Genomic DNA, 15972 nt, shown 5'->3' with positions numbered 1-15972 from the left:
ATAAATGTTTTGGTGATCTTCACCCTGCATTACATAAAAGGGAACCTCACTAGACATTCATGTCTAACCCTCATTTCGTGTTTTCAAAATATGTGTGCAGGTAAAGATAATAAGGGAAAGAGCATTATATGGATTACTTCCCTATGTGCTTAGCTGTTTTTGGAAGCATAGATGCTAGGATGCAAGAACATGTACTTTTGAAATTTTTGGGTTGCATATTTTACATTAAAGACTTATGTATTATGGACCTATGTGGGAGAAGACATGTATTCTATGTATAATATATGTATTATATGCAATGTATGGAGTGGGGGTGTTACAGCAATACTCAAGGACTTCATTAACAAGACAGGGTGTATGATTTTCTAGTAGGATTGAACTCTGAGTTTGATCAAGTAAGGATCCAAATTCTTGAAAAACCAAAACTTCCATGCTTAATGAAGTGATGCTCATAATCAAAAGCGAGGAGAGTAGAAGGATCTTAATGCTTGAGTCCTTTCTAGCTAATGGCCTGAAAATGTCAAGATCGGAGCAGGGAGAATGGAAAGGCGAACTACTTACAAATCTGGATCTGGAAAGAATGATCGGCCTAGGGCTCAGAATTGAGATGGACTATGGTGTACTTATTGAAAAAAGGTACGTCACACCAAGGAAAATTGTTGGAAGATACATGGCAAGCCTCCAAATCATAATTCGGGGCAGAAAACTGCATCAATATGGGACAAAGCACAAGCTCATGTTATTGTCGATTTGAAACAAGAAGGCAAACAAGAAACAACTAGCCTTAACCAGGAAGAAGTTGTGAAGCTAAGATCATTTTTCAACACTCTAAAAAACCCTTCTGGCTCCCTATTTCCCTGAGGTATTCGTTCATTAGCCTATTCAGTTTGGATTTAATGTCTCAGATCTACCCTTAAAATACTCTTGGATCATGGATTCGGGAGCCACCGACCATATGACCCACTCTTCCAAACACTTTTCCACATACTCACTATGACATCCCGTTCCTGGGGGTATTGTCCTTTATCCTTAGTACAAGTGAATGAAAGAAACTTCATATCTTAAACTTTTATTTCATTATAATAGAGTTATTGTTGGTCCCGTTAGGGTCTACAAGATGTGTACAATAGTTTGTAGAAAGGGGGGGGGGTGGGGTGAAAACAAACACATAAACTTTTCAAATATAAAATATATATCAATAAAGAAGGATCAATACATATTTTACAAGATTGTTTGCAGAAAGATAAGGTAAGAAAAACCTATCTAAACAATCTAAAGTTTACACACTAAATCTTAGCAAATAAAGAAAAGATTTGCTGTTAAAGAAATAGAAGAAAGTAAGTTTTATCTGGGAGAGAACTTGTTTATAATACAATGAAAGAGATTCTAACTTGCTCTTGAAGATGAGCGTATTTATTCTTAGATGTGTGTGTTCTTTTACTTAAGCATAAGAAAGCTCCGAGTAAGGGTTAAGAGTATATATCTCTGCATGGAGATAGAACACATCTATTTTATATCCATTGCATTAAATGCACATTTAATGCAACGTAGTAGGGTTAGAACGCGTGTCAAGCCTTAAGGAGAAGACTTGTCCTTTGCTACAGTGAGTAGTACAAAAGCCTATTCATGAGCAAACATCCTTTCACAAAGTTGGTGGGTAATAGAGTCAACTAGTCGGCTTCGTACCGTACTAACTCTTAGAAAGGGTATGGGTTTGTCCTTTGTGTGTGTAAGGACAAGACAAAATCAATCGTGCTCAACAAGCTTCTTTTGATCGCTGAATGCTGGAATAACCTGGAGGTCTCTTCAGCATTCGCCGAGGCTTGGGCAGTCTTCACACATATGTAGACAAGGTTGTAATCACTGAATACCGCTTCAGATCACGTACTCGCTAGTTTCTAATCTTCAGTTTCAGTATTCGACTTTCGCTGAAGGTTCTTTGGTGTGAGTTTTGTCTTCATGAAGTATTACTGTTGCTGATTGGATTTACAATACAAGTTCTTCAGCTATCACTAAATAGGCTCAGTGATGATCGCTGGAACTGAAAGATAGAAACATAAATACTTCGCATTGGATAAAAGGGATTATCATCAAATCAAGTGAGAGAGAGGATAAACAATCTTCCCCTATTTGATGGTAACAAGACAAAATAAAGAAAGTTGTCTCATCAAATAATAGTAAGGAAAAGTAACACAGTCAAAGACCTTCCAGCCTAGTGGTAAAGGCTTGGGCATGGCATAGTCATGAACCCAAGTTCAAGCCCTGGGAGGGGAGTGTTGGCGACATTTAAGTGGGGCCATGTTTAGCCCCCAAAATTGCCGGGGATTAGTCGGGCGTTGGCCCGGACACCCTTACAAAAAAATAAAAAAGGAAAAGTAACACATGAAGTACGTGTCTCTTTTAACTATTTTGGGATCTTTTTTTAGTGAGTCAGTCATTACTTGGAGAATTTTCTTAAGTTACATTTAAGAAAAGTTACAAGAATAGAAACTGAAACTGAAAGCTTATTCACTGACTTATAGATTGTCAGGTAATGTGAAAAGTAACACTGGAACTCATAGACTTGTGTTCCTATTACTTTTTTCAGGGGTCTTTTTCAGTGAGGTACAAGAAACACTTATATTATATTCATTGGAAATATTACAAGATGTTCAGTACATGTCTAAAACTTACAGACTATAAGATTAATCACTAAAAGTAGACATAGTAAGTAGATTACAAAAGAAAATGTGAACAATATTACAAAGAAAAATAAGCTAGTCTAGGGTGTTTAGATTAATGTAGCCAGGTACATCTTATCCAAATTTCTTTCGACGTAGGAATTCTCTTCGTATCTTTCGGTCCATCGCTTTTCCTTGCAAGCTATCATCTACCCAGAAGATTAGATAAACCAGATGTCCCATTAGGCATAGATGTAACTCAGACATTCTCTGAAATTTCACTTCACCTTCATAGTCAAGGAATATAACTTCTAACTCAGGTTTGAAGTGCATAGAGTTGGGTATATAAGGACCCTTCTCTGGCAGATCAAGATTCGGCATAGAAATGTCTATACTCTCGTATTCCTTCAAGACTTCATCTAAGGAGAACCTTGTTTCATGTTCGTTCCTCAGGGATAGTCCATCATTAGGACTAGAGGGTCTTTTCTTTCTTACTCCCTTTTTCAGAGATGGCCTGTCAAGGACTACGACATACCTGGACATCCATTTGATGAGATCATTGATGATGTCTTTGATAATCGGCTTATGTCTAGACTTGGATTGCTGAATGGCTTGCTTGATCTCCAGCCATTCGCTGTATCCATAGTGGCCAAGGTAGGAAGGGTACTCGGTGATGACATCGAGATTGTCCCTGGTGATGAGCATTGAGACAAGAGTTCCATCGTCTTTGGATCATCCGCTGATGCTGATGCTGATGCTCTTGATCGGGTGAGGATTAATTCTCTTCTTCAGCTTTGCTTCGCTCCAGCGCTTGTCCCGCTCAGCTAGCTTCAAGTTTTTCTCGTGCTCAGCTTTTGCAAGAGAAAGTAACTTAACTTGGGCTTGGACAACGTTCACCTTCTTTTTGGACTTTCTTTTTGGGAGAATCTTTTCAGCTAGTGACTTGCAAGCTTTAGGTTGTCTTCAGTCTGCTTCTTCTGAAGCTCTAGCTCTTCTTCAGCCCTTAATGCCTCGAGTCTTTCAACTTCTGAAAGAAAGTCAAACTCACCACCACTAGAGGTACGAAAGGGGATTTTTACTCTAGTCTGGTCGAGTGACTCCTTTAGCTGAGTCATCTGCTGGTCGGTAGGAGCACTGGAGACAGGGTTTTCAGGGACCCACTCCAGTCGAGCGCAGGTAGTAGAGGGAATTTGAAGTTGATATAGTGAAGTGGCCATTACCTTAGAGTAAAGTCTTCAAATAAGGGTTGAGGGTTTTTGAAAAGTACCTTCAGGTTCCCTTCTTCAGCGACACCTTTGCCTTTCGACTTAAGGTCATGGTTCTTTGATGAAGCGGACTCTTCTTCCCTGAGGGCGACTCCTTTGGTGGCGATTGTTGGTCGTTGATACTGAATGGTGAAGTCATCTTTATCATCGTCGTCATCATCACCATCCAGGTCACTGCAGGAGTCTGGAAGGTCAGGTTCGTCATCTTCATCATCATCATTTTCATACCGGAGTCAGGAAGGTCAGGTTCGTCATCTTTATCATCATCATCATCACCAGCAACAGGTGCAGAGGTGATGGGAATATCATCATTTCTAGGGATGACATTAACTTCCTTAGCTATAACAGCTTCATCGGAGGTTGGAATTGCTTGAGCAATCTGAGCTTTAGCTTCAGCTCTAGGAGCTTCAGATTTAGCTTCAAGGTTGGACCTCATCTCCCCCTCTCTGGCTAAGACTTGAGAGTATAGGTAAGAGAGTTTGTCCAAGCGCTGATGCTAGAGAACCATCATTTCCTCTAGTTGCGACAGAGCGCTAGCTAGAGTTGTCGTTGCTTCATACGTCTCATTAAGCTGAACACGGTCATCAACAGTGAAAGAAGGTGGGATCACTGGTGCTGGTTGACGGACAACATCCACGATCTGCTGAAGAAGCTTTGTCTGCTGGAGAGACTAAGCCTGAGCGTCAACAGCCCTGCTGGATAGAACAACGATGGCTTCAGCGTTGGCTCGAACAGCCCCATGAAGAGTCGAGAGTTGACTCCTTACTTCTTGAACATCAGCTTTGACAACTGAGAGGTCCGCATCAAGATCTGCCTTGCAAGGTATTTCTCGATGAACTTTAGACATCTTGTAGAAGACGGTATCTACGGCTGGGAGGAGAAGCTTGACATTAGAGGCCATGTCATAATCTTCATCGTCATCGTCGTAGTCCCCGTCTTCTTCCTTCTCTTCTCTTCGTCCTCGTCTTCTTCTTCGTCCATACGCTGAGGTGCAAAAGGACATGCAAGAGATGGAGAATGAGCAGATAGAAGCTCGAGGTTAAAAGAACTGAAGGGGTAGGAAGATGGAATACCTGAGGGGTCATCAGTGACATATAAAGAATTAACACCGGCTTGCTTAATGATACCCTCGAGAGAATGAGCATCTGTATGCTGAGGAGCCTCGAAAGGAGCAGCCTCAGGTCCAGTGGTGTGTTTCATCGTCAGGTAGGACATTCATTGATGAGTCATAAACACGTGTAGCGTCCAAAGAAGGAGTAGAAGAGAAAACGGCCGAAAAGAGAGGTGGGTGTTCAGCGGTGGCGGCGCTGATATTCACACCTTCAGTGATTTAGTTTACTGAGGCGGTTGAGGTAGGTGCCACTGATATGACAATGATTGGAGAGATCCCTGAAGAGTTAGGGAGGGTAGCTGAAGGTGCCTCGGGGATAAGGATAGTTTCAATAGCTGAAACCTGTTGAGAGGTCTCAGCCAGAGATGTGACTATCCTCTTTTTGGCCTTCTTGGCTCTCTGAGGAGAACCAAGAGTTGTTTGAGAGGGTCGTTTGAGGAGGTTTTGATGGCTGGGCTAGACGCAGGGGGGTTTTCCTTTGTCTTGAACACCGGAGGAGAAGAGGGAGAGAAGGTGTTAGGACTGAATTTCAGTGTTAAATTGTATCGTCTTGAAATTCTATGATTGTCTATAATTGTAAAGTTAGTGTGTTTGACTTTGTAAGTCATGTTGACTTTGACTAGAAGGTTCTTTGTTTGACCCTATATAAGCATTTGTCTTCTAGTGATTTTAGTAGAGAGTAAGTGAAGAGCTTCATTGTAATATTACGTACATATTGAGAGAGTTAATAGACTTTCACTTGTTGACTTTTCCTCTCAATTCTCCTTCTAGTGTTCTTGATGTTTATCATGGAGATTGCCATAGATTAATGAAGATATCTGAAGATTGATCATATTGTGGACTCACATTTGGTAACAGAGCAGGTTATGCAGAGAAATTAAGAAGAAGAAATCACCAATTTGATAAATTTTTGAAGATTTTCTGGAATTTCTTCTACTGTTCATCCTTTCTCAAAGTGTTCTTAAAAATTTTCAATACTTTGATCCAAATTTTTTCAAATTTCTGAGTTTTGGTGTTAAAAAGATGATCAGTGTGTGTGTAATTACCTTTGAATCTTTGTTATTTACAAAAATTTGTGTTTTGATCATTAGTTTTCAAGTTTTGATCATTAGTTTTCAAATTTTTTGATCAAATTTGTGTATTTTAATTTTTTTTTTGTGTTCTTGAAAATCTCATTAAAAAGTCAGTGTTTGATCCATTTTCTTGGTGAAAAATTTGTGTTTTAGACATGTTTTAGCCGGATTCTACCTCTAAATCGCATATAGGTCTATCCAATTTTGGCCATCCTTTTTCACAATGTTATCCGGATACTATTCTTCACCATTTCTTCTAGCCTAAATCGCTCACAAGTTTGCCATTCATCGCTCAAAACACTTGGTCTATAATCTATGTTTGCTATAATCCGGAAATAACCATGTCCGTACTTGGCTAAATCGTTCAAAGACTCGATCGGACTTGGCTGTAAATCGGTCATAGGTGTGACCGTATTCAAGAACCTCACACGCCTCTTATCCTTGTTCTGCCTTAGTCACGATCTTGAATTTCTCGCATCCATACCTTGACACAGCCTTGTCCGGATTGGTTTCCTCGTGTCCGACTTAGTTTCCTCGTGTCCGACTTAGTTTTCTCGGCCAAGACTTAGCCACTCACACGCATCATCCGGATACCTTCCTCGGACAAACACTTAGTCGCGATCTGTGTTTTTCCCGCATCCTAATCCGGACATTGCCTTGTCCGGATTGTGTGTTTCTCGGCCAACGATCACCCCAACACGGTAATCCTCGTGACCGGTTTATACCATCCTCGGTAGCGATTGTTTTTCCCGTGTCCGGATTGCATTTGTCTCGGTAACCCTCTTAGTCGCTACTTGAATTTCTCGAAGCCAAATCCGGACACTGCCTTGTCCAGATTTCACATTCCTCGGCCAACCTCTCGATTTGTTATTCGGATTTCGCATCAAACTTAGCCAATTTTCATTTTGTGTCCGATTTTGAATAAAGTTTTATTTTTTTATCAGCTTTTATCTGGGTTTTCATCGTTTGAAGATTTTAATTGTTTTGAATTGTTCTAACTGATTTGATCTGTTTTATCTGTTTTGTGTCGCGTAAACTATTTTTGATCAGTTTTAACCGTTTTTGACTGTTTTTAACAGTTTTTTTAAATGTTTTCACTAGTTTTGACTGTTTTACTGATTTTTTTACTGTTTTCGCTGATTTTCTGATTTCTAAATAGTTTTTGAATTTTTCTGATATTTTTGAGCTTACTGATTTTATTCTGAAAGATTTTATTGGTTTTTATTTTTTGACTGATTTCATTCATTGCATAAGATTCTTTGATCAATCTTGAATTTTAAATGACATCATTATTTGAGAAGGAGAATAAGGAGCTGGAAGGAAAAGTTTCTAAATTGGAGAATGAACTAAAAGAACAAAAAGAAAAATACGTGGAAGTATTTTGTGAAAATCATGCAAATAAGGAATTCATTAAAGACTTACAAAAGGAGCATAAAGAAGCCATAGAACAAGTTGAGAATGATTCCCAGTTTTGGATTAGCAAACTTGAGAAATCTTTGGATGATGTAAGAAAAGAGTGTGATGAAGAATTAAAACTTGGAGTATATCAAATAAAGATCTGTTTAATAAACTTCAAGAAGTTAAAAGTGCATTGCATGCTGAGAGGAATTCTCCAAGGAAACATACTGAGACTGAAAATTTCAATGAGAAATTGCATAAGTCTGAGAATGATTTGATTGAGATAAGGAAGTTACTGGAATTAGAACAAAAAAGGTTTTGGAAGTTGAAATGAGTTTAAGTACTGAAAAGATAGTTTTTGAAAAAGAAAAGAAAAAAATGATTGAATTAGAGAAAATATTTGATTATGAACGTATATCTTTTGAGAATAAGATCAACTCTTTAGAGCTGAACTCCAAAATGCTTTTAAATCAAATTTCCGATTTTGAGCAACTAATCATCTTGGAACGAGCCAAGATTGATAAAGACAAGAAAGAGATCAGAAAAGAATATCTGAGCAAGAATCTGGAACTATCTGACTGCATTGCTCAAAAGCAGAAAGCTTTGGATGAAGAGAAGAAGCTGTTTGTTCTTGAAAAGATAAATACTACAAAGAAAAATGCAGCAATTGCCAAAGAGCTTGCAGAAAAGAAAAAATGGCTCGACATTGTTTCTAAGAATGAAAAGAACAGCTCAGATGAAGAGAGACGAGAGTTTGATAAAGAGAAGAAGATGTTTGAAAAGCTGAAGAAGGAGTTAGAAGGTAAACTCCTGGATACTTCTAAGAAAGTATGATCTTAAGACAGAACTTGAAACTGAATTGAAAATGAGAATTGAACTTAAAGAGAAGTATGATTTAGTTGCTGATGAAAGGGACCATCTTTTAAAGAAAGTTAGACTTTTCAAGCGCTCAAAGCTCAACTGGTTCTCCTTCACAGTATAAAACAAGCTTTTATGACTGTTCTAAATTTAACAGTTGTTCAAGCAGTCCTAAATCAACTGTTTCTAAGAACCATTCTCGTTCTTCTAATCAATACTATCACGGGTATGTCATCGTATCACCCAATTATTCTTCTAAAGTTAAAAATGTTTGGGTAAATAAAGCTGAATCTGTTTTATCTCGTAACTCTGTTGTTACTAACAATGTTCTTCCTTGTGTTGTGAGATCTACTAATGATATGATAAATCCTAGCAAAAGAAGGGTCACGTGCTCCACATGCAAAACCACTGATTTTGTGAATAGGAGGAGGTACAATAGGTGGACTGGAGACAACAGATATCAGAAGAGCTGGAAGAGTCATAACAGGTTTGATAATAATAACTTGTATGGATCATATTGCATATATGATCAACATGTTAAAAGTGCGAAAAAGAAAATATCTAATAAGAATAGATGGTTTGGAAGTTCCAACATCCCACAACCTAGTACTAACAAAGAAGGACCCAAGTTCGTTTGGGTACCAAAATCCGTTTGATCTGATTTTGCAGGTGTGTCATTATCGCGTTGATCAGAAAATCATGATTATGATGCACTAATGCAGGGGGAGTTTGTATACTGTCCAAACAAGGTTTCTAAATATTCAGTTTAGGACCCGTGTTTTAATAAATATGGCTTCTGAACAACTCAGTTCAGGACCCATGCTAAAATGGTTTCATTTTTGTTTATTTTGAGCTGAAATGAATCATTACTTAAATCTATTTTCTAGGGGGAGTCTCTAGAAACTTTCATTAAAAGTTTTTGGATAATGGAACTATTTTCTGAAACGAGTACATTTTCTACGCAGGTATTTCTTGAGATTTTACTTGTGTAATTTCTCATCGTACATAACTCCAATACATGTTTCAGCTATTCTTGAAACTGTTATTATCACATCTCTTATATAATAATCATTTTCGGTGATAATACACTCGTTTGTAATCAAAGGTTGTTTTTCTGATAATTTTTTTTCCTTGATTGATATACATTTGTGATTCTTTGAATATCAGAATATGTAAACTTGTTCTTACAGATCTTCATTCGTTTCTCTCACATTCTGAATAATCTGATTGTCGTTACATCAATCTTTGATTGTTTGTGCTTAAACGCTATATTCTTCTTGATCAATTTTATCTGATCATTGTGCTTTATAACAATAATATTTTTGATCAACTGTTTGTGATCATGTGAGCATACTGCTAATGTAGGAGGGACTGGGTGCTTTACAAATATACCTCTATGAAATGTCAAAATCGACAAACCTACCCAAAAGGACAACCATATCTGAGTGAGCTTGAACTCAAAAAGGGTTTGTGTTAAAATGAAAAAGAGAGGGGTAGTTGTTATGAGCCAAAAGAATTGACGAGAGTTATGTCAGGATTAAAAGATTACAAGAATCCTGTTCCAAACTTCTAAATTTCGGGCATACCACATAATCTATTAGTTCTCAATTCTTTCGAGACAAATATTGAAAAAGGCAAAGCCCAAGCCTATTCTTGTCACAACTCCACCAGCTACTCATTTATCTCTTAACAGATAAGTGTTGCAATAACACTTGGGACACGCATCTCACAATCTATCAGTTTCTCATTCGGAGAAAGTTGATATTGAAAAAGTAGGATATATGTCCCCCCCTTCAAGTCTTTTTGATCACATTTGAGTCCGATGAATTTGTGTAGTGAACACGATTTATATTTTTGAGCCTAAACAAAAGCATATGTTGCTTTATCTTTCTACACTACCAGATTTTGCAATTTATATGTTATTTTGCGGAAATATTCATAGATATACTTTTATAAGATATCGATGATTGAATGGAAGACCTGGTGAGATGAACCTCATAAAGTCTCATATATGAAGTATATCCGTTGTACTGAGTATATTTGTTATATTCACAGACCAATCTTTTTATAAGATTGAAAACAATTTCATAAGTTGAAATTGGTTGTTATTTTTCCATCCTCTTAATCTGAAAAGATTATACAAGTGGATTTGAAAAGATCTGCTTAAAATTTTATGAATTGACGACTTTCGTTGATAATTTCATTCATTTTGGGAGAGCCGGCAAAAGACTCAAAGGAGTGTCACTGAAGATTATTCCTGTGCTATATTGTTTGAGAGATGTTGAATGTGAAGATCTCATCTTTACAAAAGTTTACTGATAGAGATTTCTCAACGAAAAGAATGTTTAATTTTGGGAGAGAATATTTGTGAACTTTTATGTGAAGAAATTTGTTTATGGGGTGAATGTTTGTAATTCGTTATGTGAAGAAGATTCTTTGAAGATCATATCTTGAAGATCATTTCTGAAGTTTGTTGCTGATATTATTTGTTGGACCGATCTAGGGAACCGCCCACGTGATATTGTCTGCTTTGGGTTTGACCAACCCCTCATGGCTTTAAAACGCGTCACTGGTAGGAGTAAGACTCCCACTTCCTTATAAGGAAGCTGAATCGCCCTAGCCTCACCGATGTGGGATGCTCCTGCATTGCTACAGGAGCGTTGGGTTTAAGAATCGCGGATTTGACCAGCTCGAGGGAACGATGAGTTTTTCGGACCCAACATTCCCCTCCCACATTGGTGCAGCCTTAGCTCTGATACCAATTGTTGGACCGATCTAGGGAACCGCCCACGTGATATTGTCCGCTTTGGGTTTGACCAACCCCTCACGTCTTTAAAACGCGTCACTGGTAGGAGTAAGACTCCCACTTCCTTATAAGGAAGCCGAATCCCCCTAGCCTCACCGATGTGGGATGCTCTTGCATTGCTACAGGAGCGTTGGGTTTGAGAATCGCGAATTTGACCGGCTCGAGGGAACGATGAGTTTTTCAGACCCAACATTATTCTTCATTGTAAAAGAGAAGATCATTTCTATTCTGCATTCAAGGGGAGAATGTTAGAAGATTTTCTCAACAGAAGATTAGATCTTAAAGCAGAGAAAGTTAGAAGATTGTTTTTGAAGATTTTAAGAAGTCATAAAGAGCTTAAAGCGTCAAATTTCAAATGAGACTCAAAGTGCGCAAATTCTTTCACACCTGAATACAAAAGGGGAGAATGTTAGGACTAAATTTCAGTGTTAAATTTTATTCGTCTTGAAATTCTATGATTGTCTATAATTGTAAAGTTAGCGTGTTTGACTTTGTAAGTCATGTTGACTTTGACTAGAAGGTTCTTTGTTTGACCCTATATAAGCATTTGTCTTCTAGTAATTTTAATAAAGAGTAAATGAAGAGCTTCATTGTAATATTACGTACATATTGAGAGAGTTAATAGACTTAGACTTGTTGACTTTTTCTCTCAATTCTCCTTCTAGTGTTCTTGATGTTTATCATGGAGATTGCCATAAATTAATGAAGATATCTGAAGATTGATCATATTGTGGACTCACAGAAGGGCACTATAGAAGAAAGTGCAATGTCCCTTTCCCTCAGCTTGTGATCCAGAATACTGGATCCAAGCTTACACACCTGGAGGTTTCCTTCTTTGGAATATTTTTCTGCAAATATCTTTTTTCATGCTCATCTGGTATTTTTTTTTTTAATGTGATCAGCGAATCGAAAACATAAAGAGGGATTAGTGGAACCAAAAATAATATCATCGACATAAATTTGGACTAGAATGATGTGACCTTATACTTTCCTAAGAAATAAGGCCTGGTCAATCTTTCCACGTACAAATTTTCTCGGAGATGAGAAACGAGGAAAGGGTATCATACCAGGCACGAGGAGCCTGTTTTAACCCATAAAGAGCCTTAATCAAACGATAGACATGGTTTGGATACTTAGGGTCAAGAAACCCTAGAGGTTGTTCAATATAAACTTCCTCTTCAAGTTTTCCATTAAGGAAAACGCTCTTTACATCCATTTGGTTGACTTTAAAGTCTCTATGGGCAGCAAAGGCTAGGACGAGTTGAACTGCTTTGAGTCTAGCCACTGGTGCGAAGGTTTGTCATAGTTGATCCCTTCTTCTTGTCTATAACCTTGAGCAACAAGTCGGGCCTTGTTATGGGTTACCACACCTTCTTCATCCAACCTGTTACGATAGACCTACTTGGTGCCTATCACTGTTTTGTTAGAAGGACGTGGGACAAGGTACCAGACTTTGTTCCTATCAAACTCAATGAGCTCCTCTTGCATGGCAAGGACCCAACTAGGGTCTAAGATAGCATCATTGATTTTCTTGGGTTCAAATAAAGAAAGAAAGTTGACAAGGAGATTGTTACCTAGACCACGACGAGTCTTGATACCTGCATCTGGATCACCAAGAATTTGATGAATTGGATGGTCTTTAGTCCATCGCTGAGCTGGTAGAGGATTATCATCTGAGTATGGATGTTCAGGAGCAGAAGATGAGGCTTCAGCTGCAGTGTCTTTAGCAATAGGAAGAATTGTTAAAGGAGCCTTAGATTCAATGATTGAAACATGTTCAGATGTTGAAGGCATTTCTCACTGATTGATCAGTATTTGAAGTAGAAGGAGGAACACAACTAATGGGCACAACAACGGTCTCTGAAGAAAATGCGTTGGAGTGATTAGCTGCAACTGGAATGATAAGCAGATCATCTTCAGCTTCAGGGGCTTCAGTGTTGAGAGGAACGCTGAATGAAGCTTCAGGTTGTCCATAGTGAGAGAACATCCTGTTTTCTAATTCATCATCATCATTTAAGATGGGTTTTGAATTAACTGACTGAGATTTGTCAAAGGTGACATGGATAGTTTCTTCTATCGTCTGTCTTCGTTTGTTGAATACTCTGAAGGCTTTGGATACTGAAGAATATCCAAGAAAGATTCTTTCATCGGCTTTGGGGTCGAACTTTCCGAGTTGGTCACGGTTGTTAAGAATATAACAAGTGCAACCAAAGATGTGTAGAAAGCAAATAGAAGGCTTTCTTCCATGAAAAAGTTCATAAGCTGTCTTTTTGAACCTCTTTACGATTAGCAACCGATTTTGAGTGAAACAAGCGGTGTTGACAGCTTCAGCCCAGAATTGAGTAGGGAAATGAGATTCGCTGAGCATTGATCGAGCAGCCTCTATGATTGTTCGATTTCTCCTTTCAACGACCCCATTTTGCTGAGGAGTGTTCACTGAAGAAAAGTTGTGAGAAATTCCCTTGTCCAGAAATAAGTTATCCATAGTACTATTTTTGAATTCAGTACCATGGTCACTTCTAATAGATCGTACTTTGATGTTGTTAAGTACTTCTATTTTCTTGATGAATGATAAGTGTTAATTTATTAACCTTATTATATCATTTTCTTAACCATTTTCCTTTGTTTTATTTGCCCGTTAGTGTCTTAGTTGAGTCTTTTTATGTCATTTTCATATATTAGTAGTAATATATCATATCATATCTGTTTATGCAGATTTTTGATGATTTTTGGGCCAAATCCTGTAGCAGTCCTATAGGACCAAGTGTGGTAGAATCCTGTAGTACTTGTCCGTGAGCTGCACTTTTGCCTGGGCCGAGAATTCTTGGGCTGCTCCTTAGTGGATGCGTGGTCAACGACCTTGGGCCCGGTCAAAGCCCATTTTTGAAGAGCCTTTTGTCTTATTAAGTGGCTCTCATTAAGCAAACTCCCTTAGCCTATAAATAGAAGCTTAAGGCTCGGTTAAAAAACACTTTTTCATGCTCTCCACCATTTAATCTTTATAATCTTTCTAATAATTACTCTCTAGATTATTGTTTTCGGTTCCAAGCTTTCGGTTTTCTTGCCTCCAACCAAGAACCGATTTTGGAAGTGTGATTTCGTTTTCAAGTTTAATACAAGTGCTCGTATTTAATCTTCATCTCGTTTCTGTTTTTATTTCCAAGTTACGTTACAGTTTTTGACTTTTGTTATGAGTTATGAATTAGTCGATCTCTATTGCTTTACATTGGATTTCATCCTTTGTGGTTCACGACTAATTTACGTAGACTAAATAATCCGTTTTTAAGAGTTTTCAAGTAACCTTTTCGATCTTAGTAACGTAACTTGTTCTGCAAGTTTTGTTACTTGTCTTGCAAGTTTCCTCAAAGTCAAACTCTTCTTTCCATGCTTTCATATGTCACATCTCCATCTCATTTCAAGTACTTGTTACGTCATTACTTAGATTAATATTAATTAATAATATTTAGTTATTAATAATTTACATTTCAGTCCTTTATATTTCAGTCTTTTACATTTCAGTCTTTACTTTACTGCAATATACTTTTCTATCATTTAATTTCCAGCAATTAACTTTCAGTCATTTAATTTTCAGTACTTTAAATTCCAGTATTTCCATTTCTTGTAATTTCCTTTCTGCAATTTACTTTTCTGTATTAGTTCTTTATTTTTCAGTCCTTACATCCTTCAAGAGAAGAAACCGAGCGATGATGGGCTAAACGCCTTAGCTTGGGAAAAAGACGATGTGAAAGTACAAAGGTGTCTTATTAGCATTATAGTCTACTATTTGTTTCAGGTGCTTAATATTTCATTTGATGATTACATTAAAATTAATTGACAACTAATTTTGTGTATAAAAATGTATTGACTTTCAAAACCTAAGGTAATAGGAGAAGGCTATAAATAGCTTTAGTGTCTGACAAACGCTATACTCTTACGGTGTAGGATGGTAACACTGTGTTGTGCTAGGATTCACGACGTCTAACATAAATGATATCGTATCGATAGCACGTTGACCGGTGTGTACTCTTGGGAGGCCGTCTGACCCGATAGTTGATACTGTCATAGTTATATAAAATCATTTATTGATTTTAGATAATTATGACAGGAATGCTATGTCACCTTTTTGCTGAATCATTTGTTTAATGTCTTAATCAACTGTTGCACCCTGTGCTTCTATTTAAGATTGATATTTTTTTAGTTGTTAATTAAACCTCCCAATTTTAGATAAATCAAATCACTCGATTCGCCATCTGAATCTAGTTTTTTATAAACTGGACTTTTGAAATAACTTTATAAGCTATCTCTGTGGGAACGATATCTGGTACTTTACCATTATTACTTGTTACGAGACGATAGTAGTTCAATGTGTATACTTGCGTCGAGTTCTATTTTTGTGTTGAAATCTAAGGTTGAATAAACCGACGAGCAAGTTTTTGGCGCCGCTGCCGGGGATAGCATGCTCATGTTTTTCTTTTTAAAATAAAGTTTATAAAAGTTATTTTTTCTACCATCTTTTGGTGAACGCATCATGTATGCCAAGGCTATCGCACGGTGAATTTTTTCCATTTGATCCAAATATTGAACAAACTTTTAGACAACGAAGAAGAGTGCAAAGAGCTCTTCGAGTTTTAAACTCTGAAACAATGGCTGAAAATGTGTTTATTGACGGAGAAGGTATAATTAGAAATGAACCAAATATTCCACATGAAGATGAGGCTCAAAACATCTTTCGTCTTGCAAATGCTAAAAATGGTGGCATTATGGCGTATGCTATTCCTAATTTAATTCAACTGTACACAGG

The sequence above is a fragment of the Cynara cardunculus genome, assembly GCF_001531365.2.
Source record: "Cynara cardunculus var. scolymus isolate 2C chromosome LG 12, CcrdV1, whole genome shotgun sequence".
Classification (NCBI taxonomy): Eukaryota; Viridiplantae; Streptophyta; class Magnoliopsida; order Asterales; family Asteraceae; genus Cynara; species Cynara cardunculus.
This window is presented reverse-complemented; position numbering follows the sequence as displayed.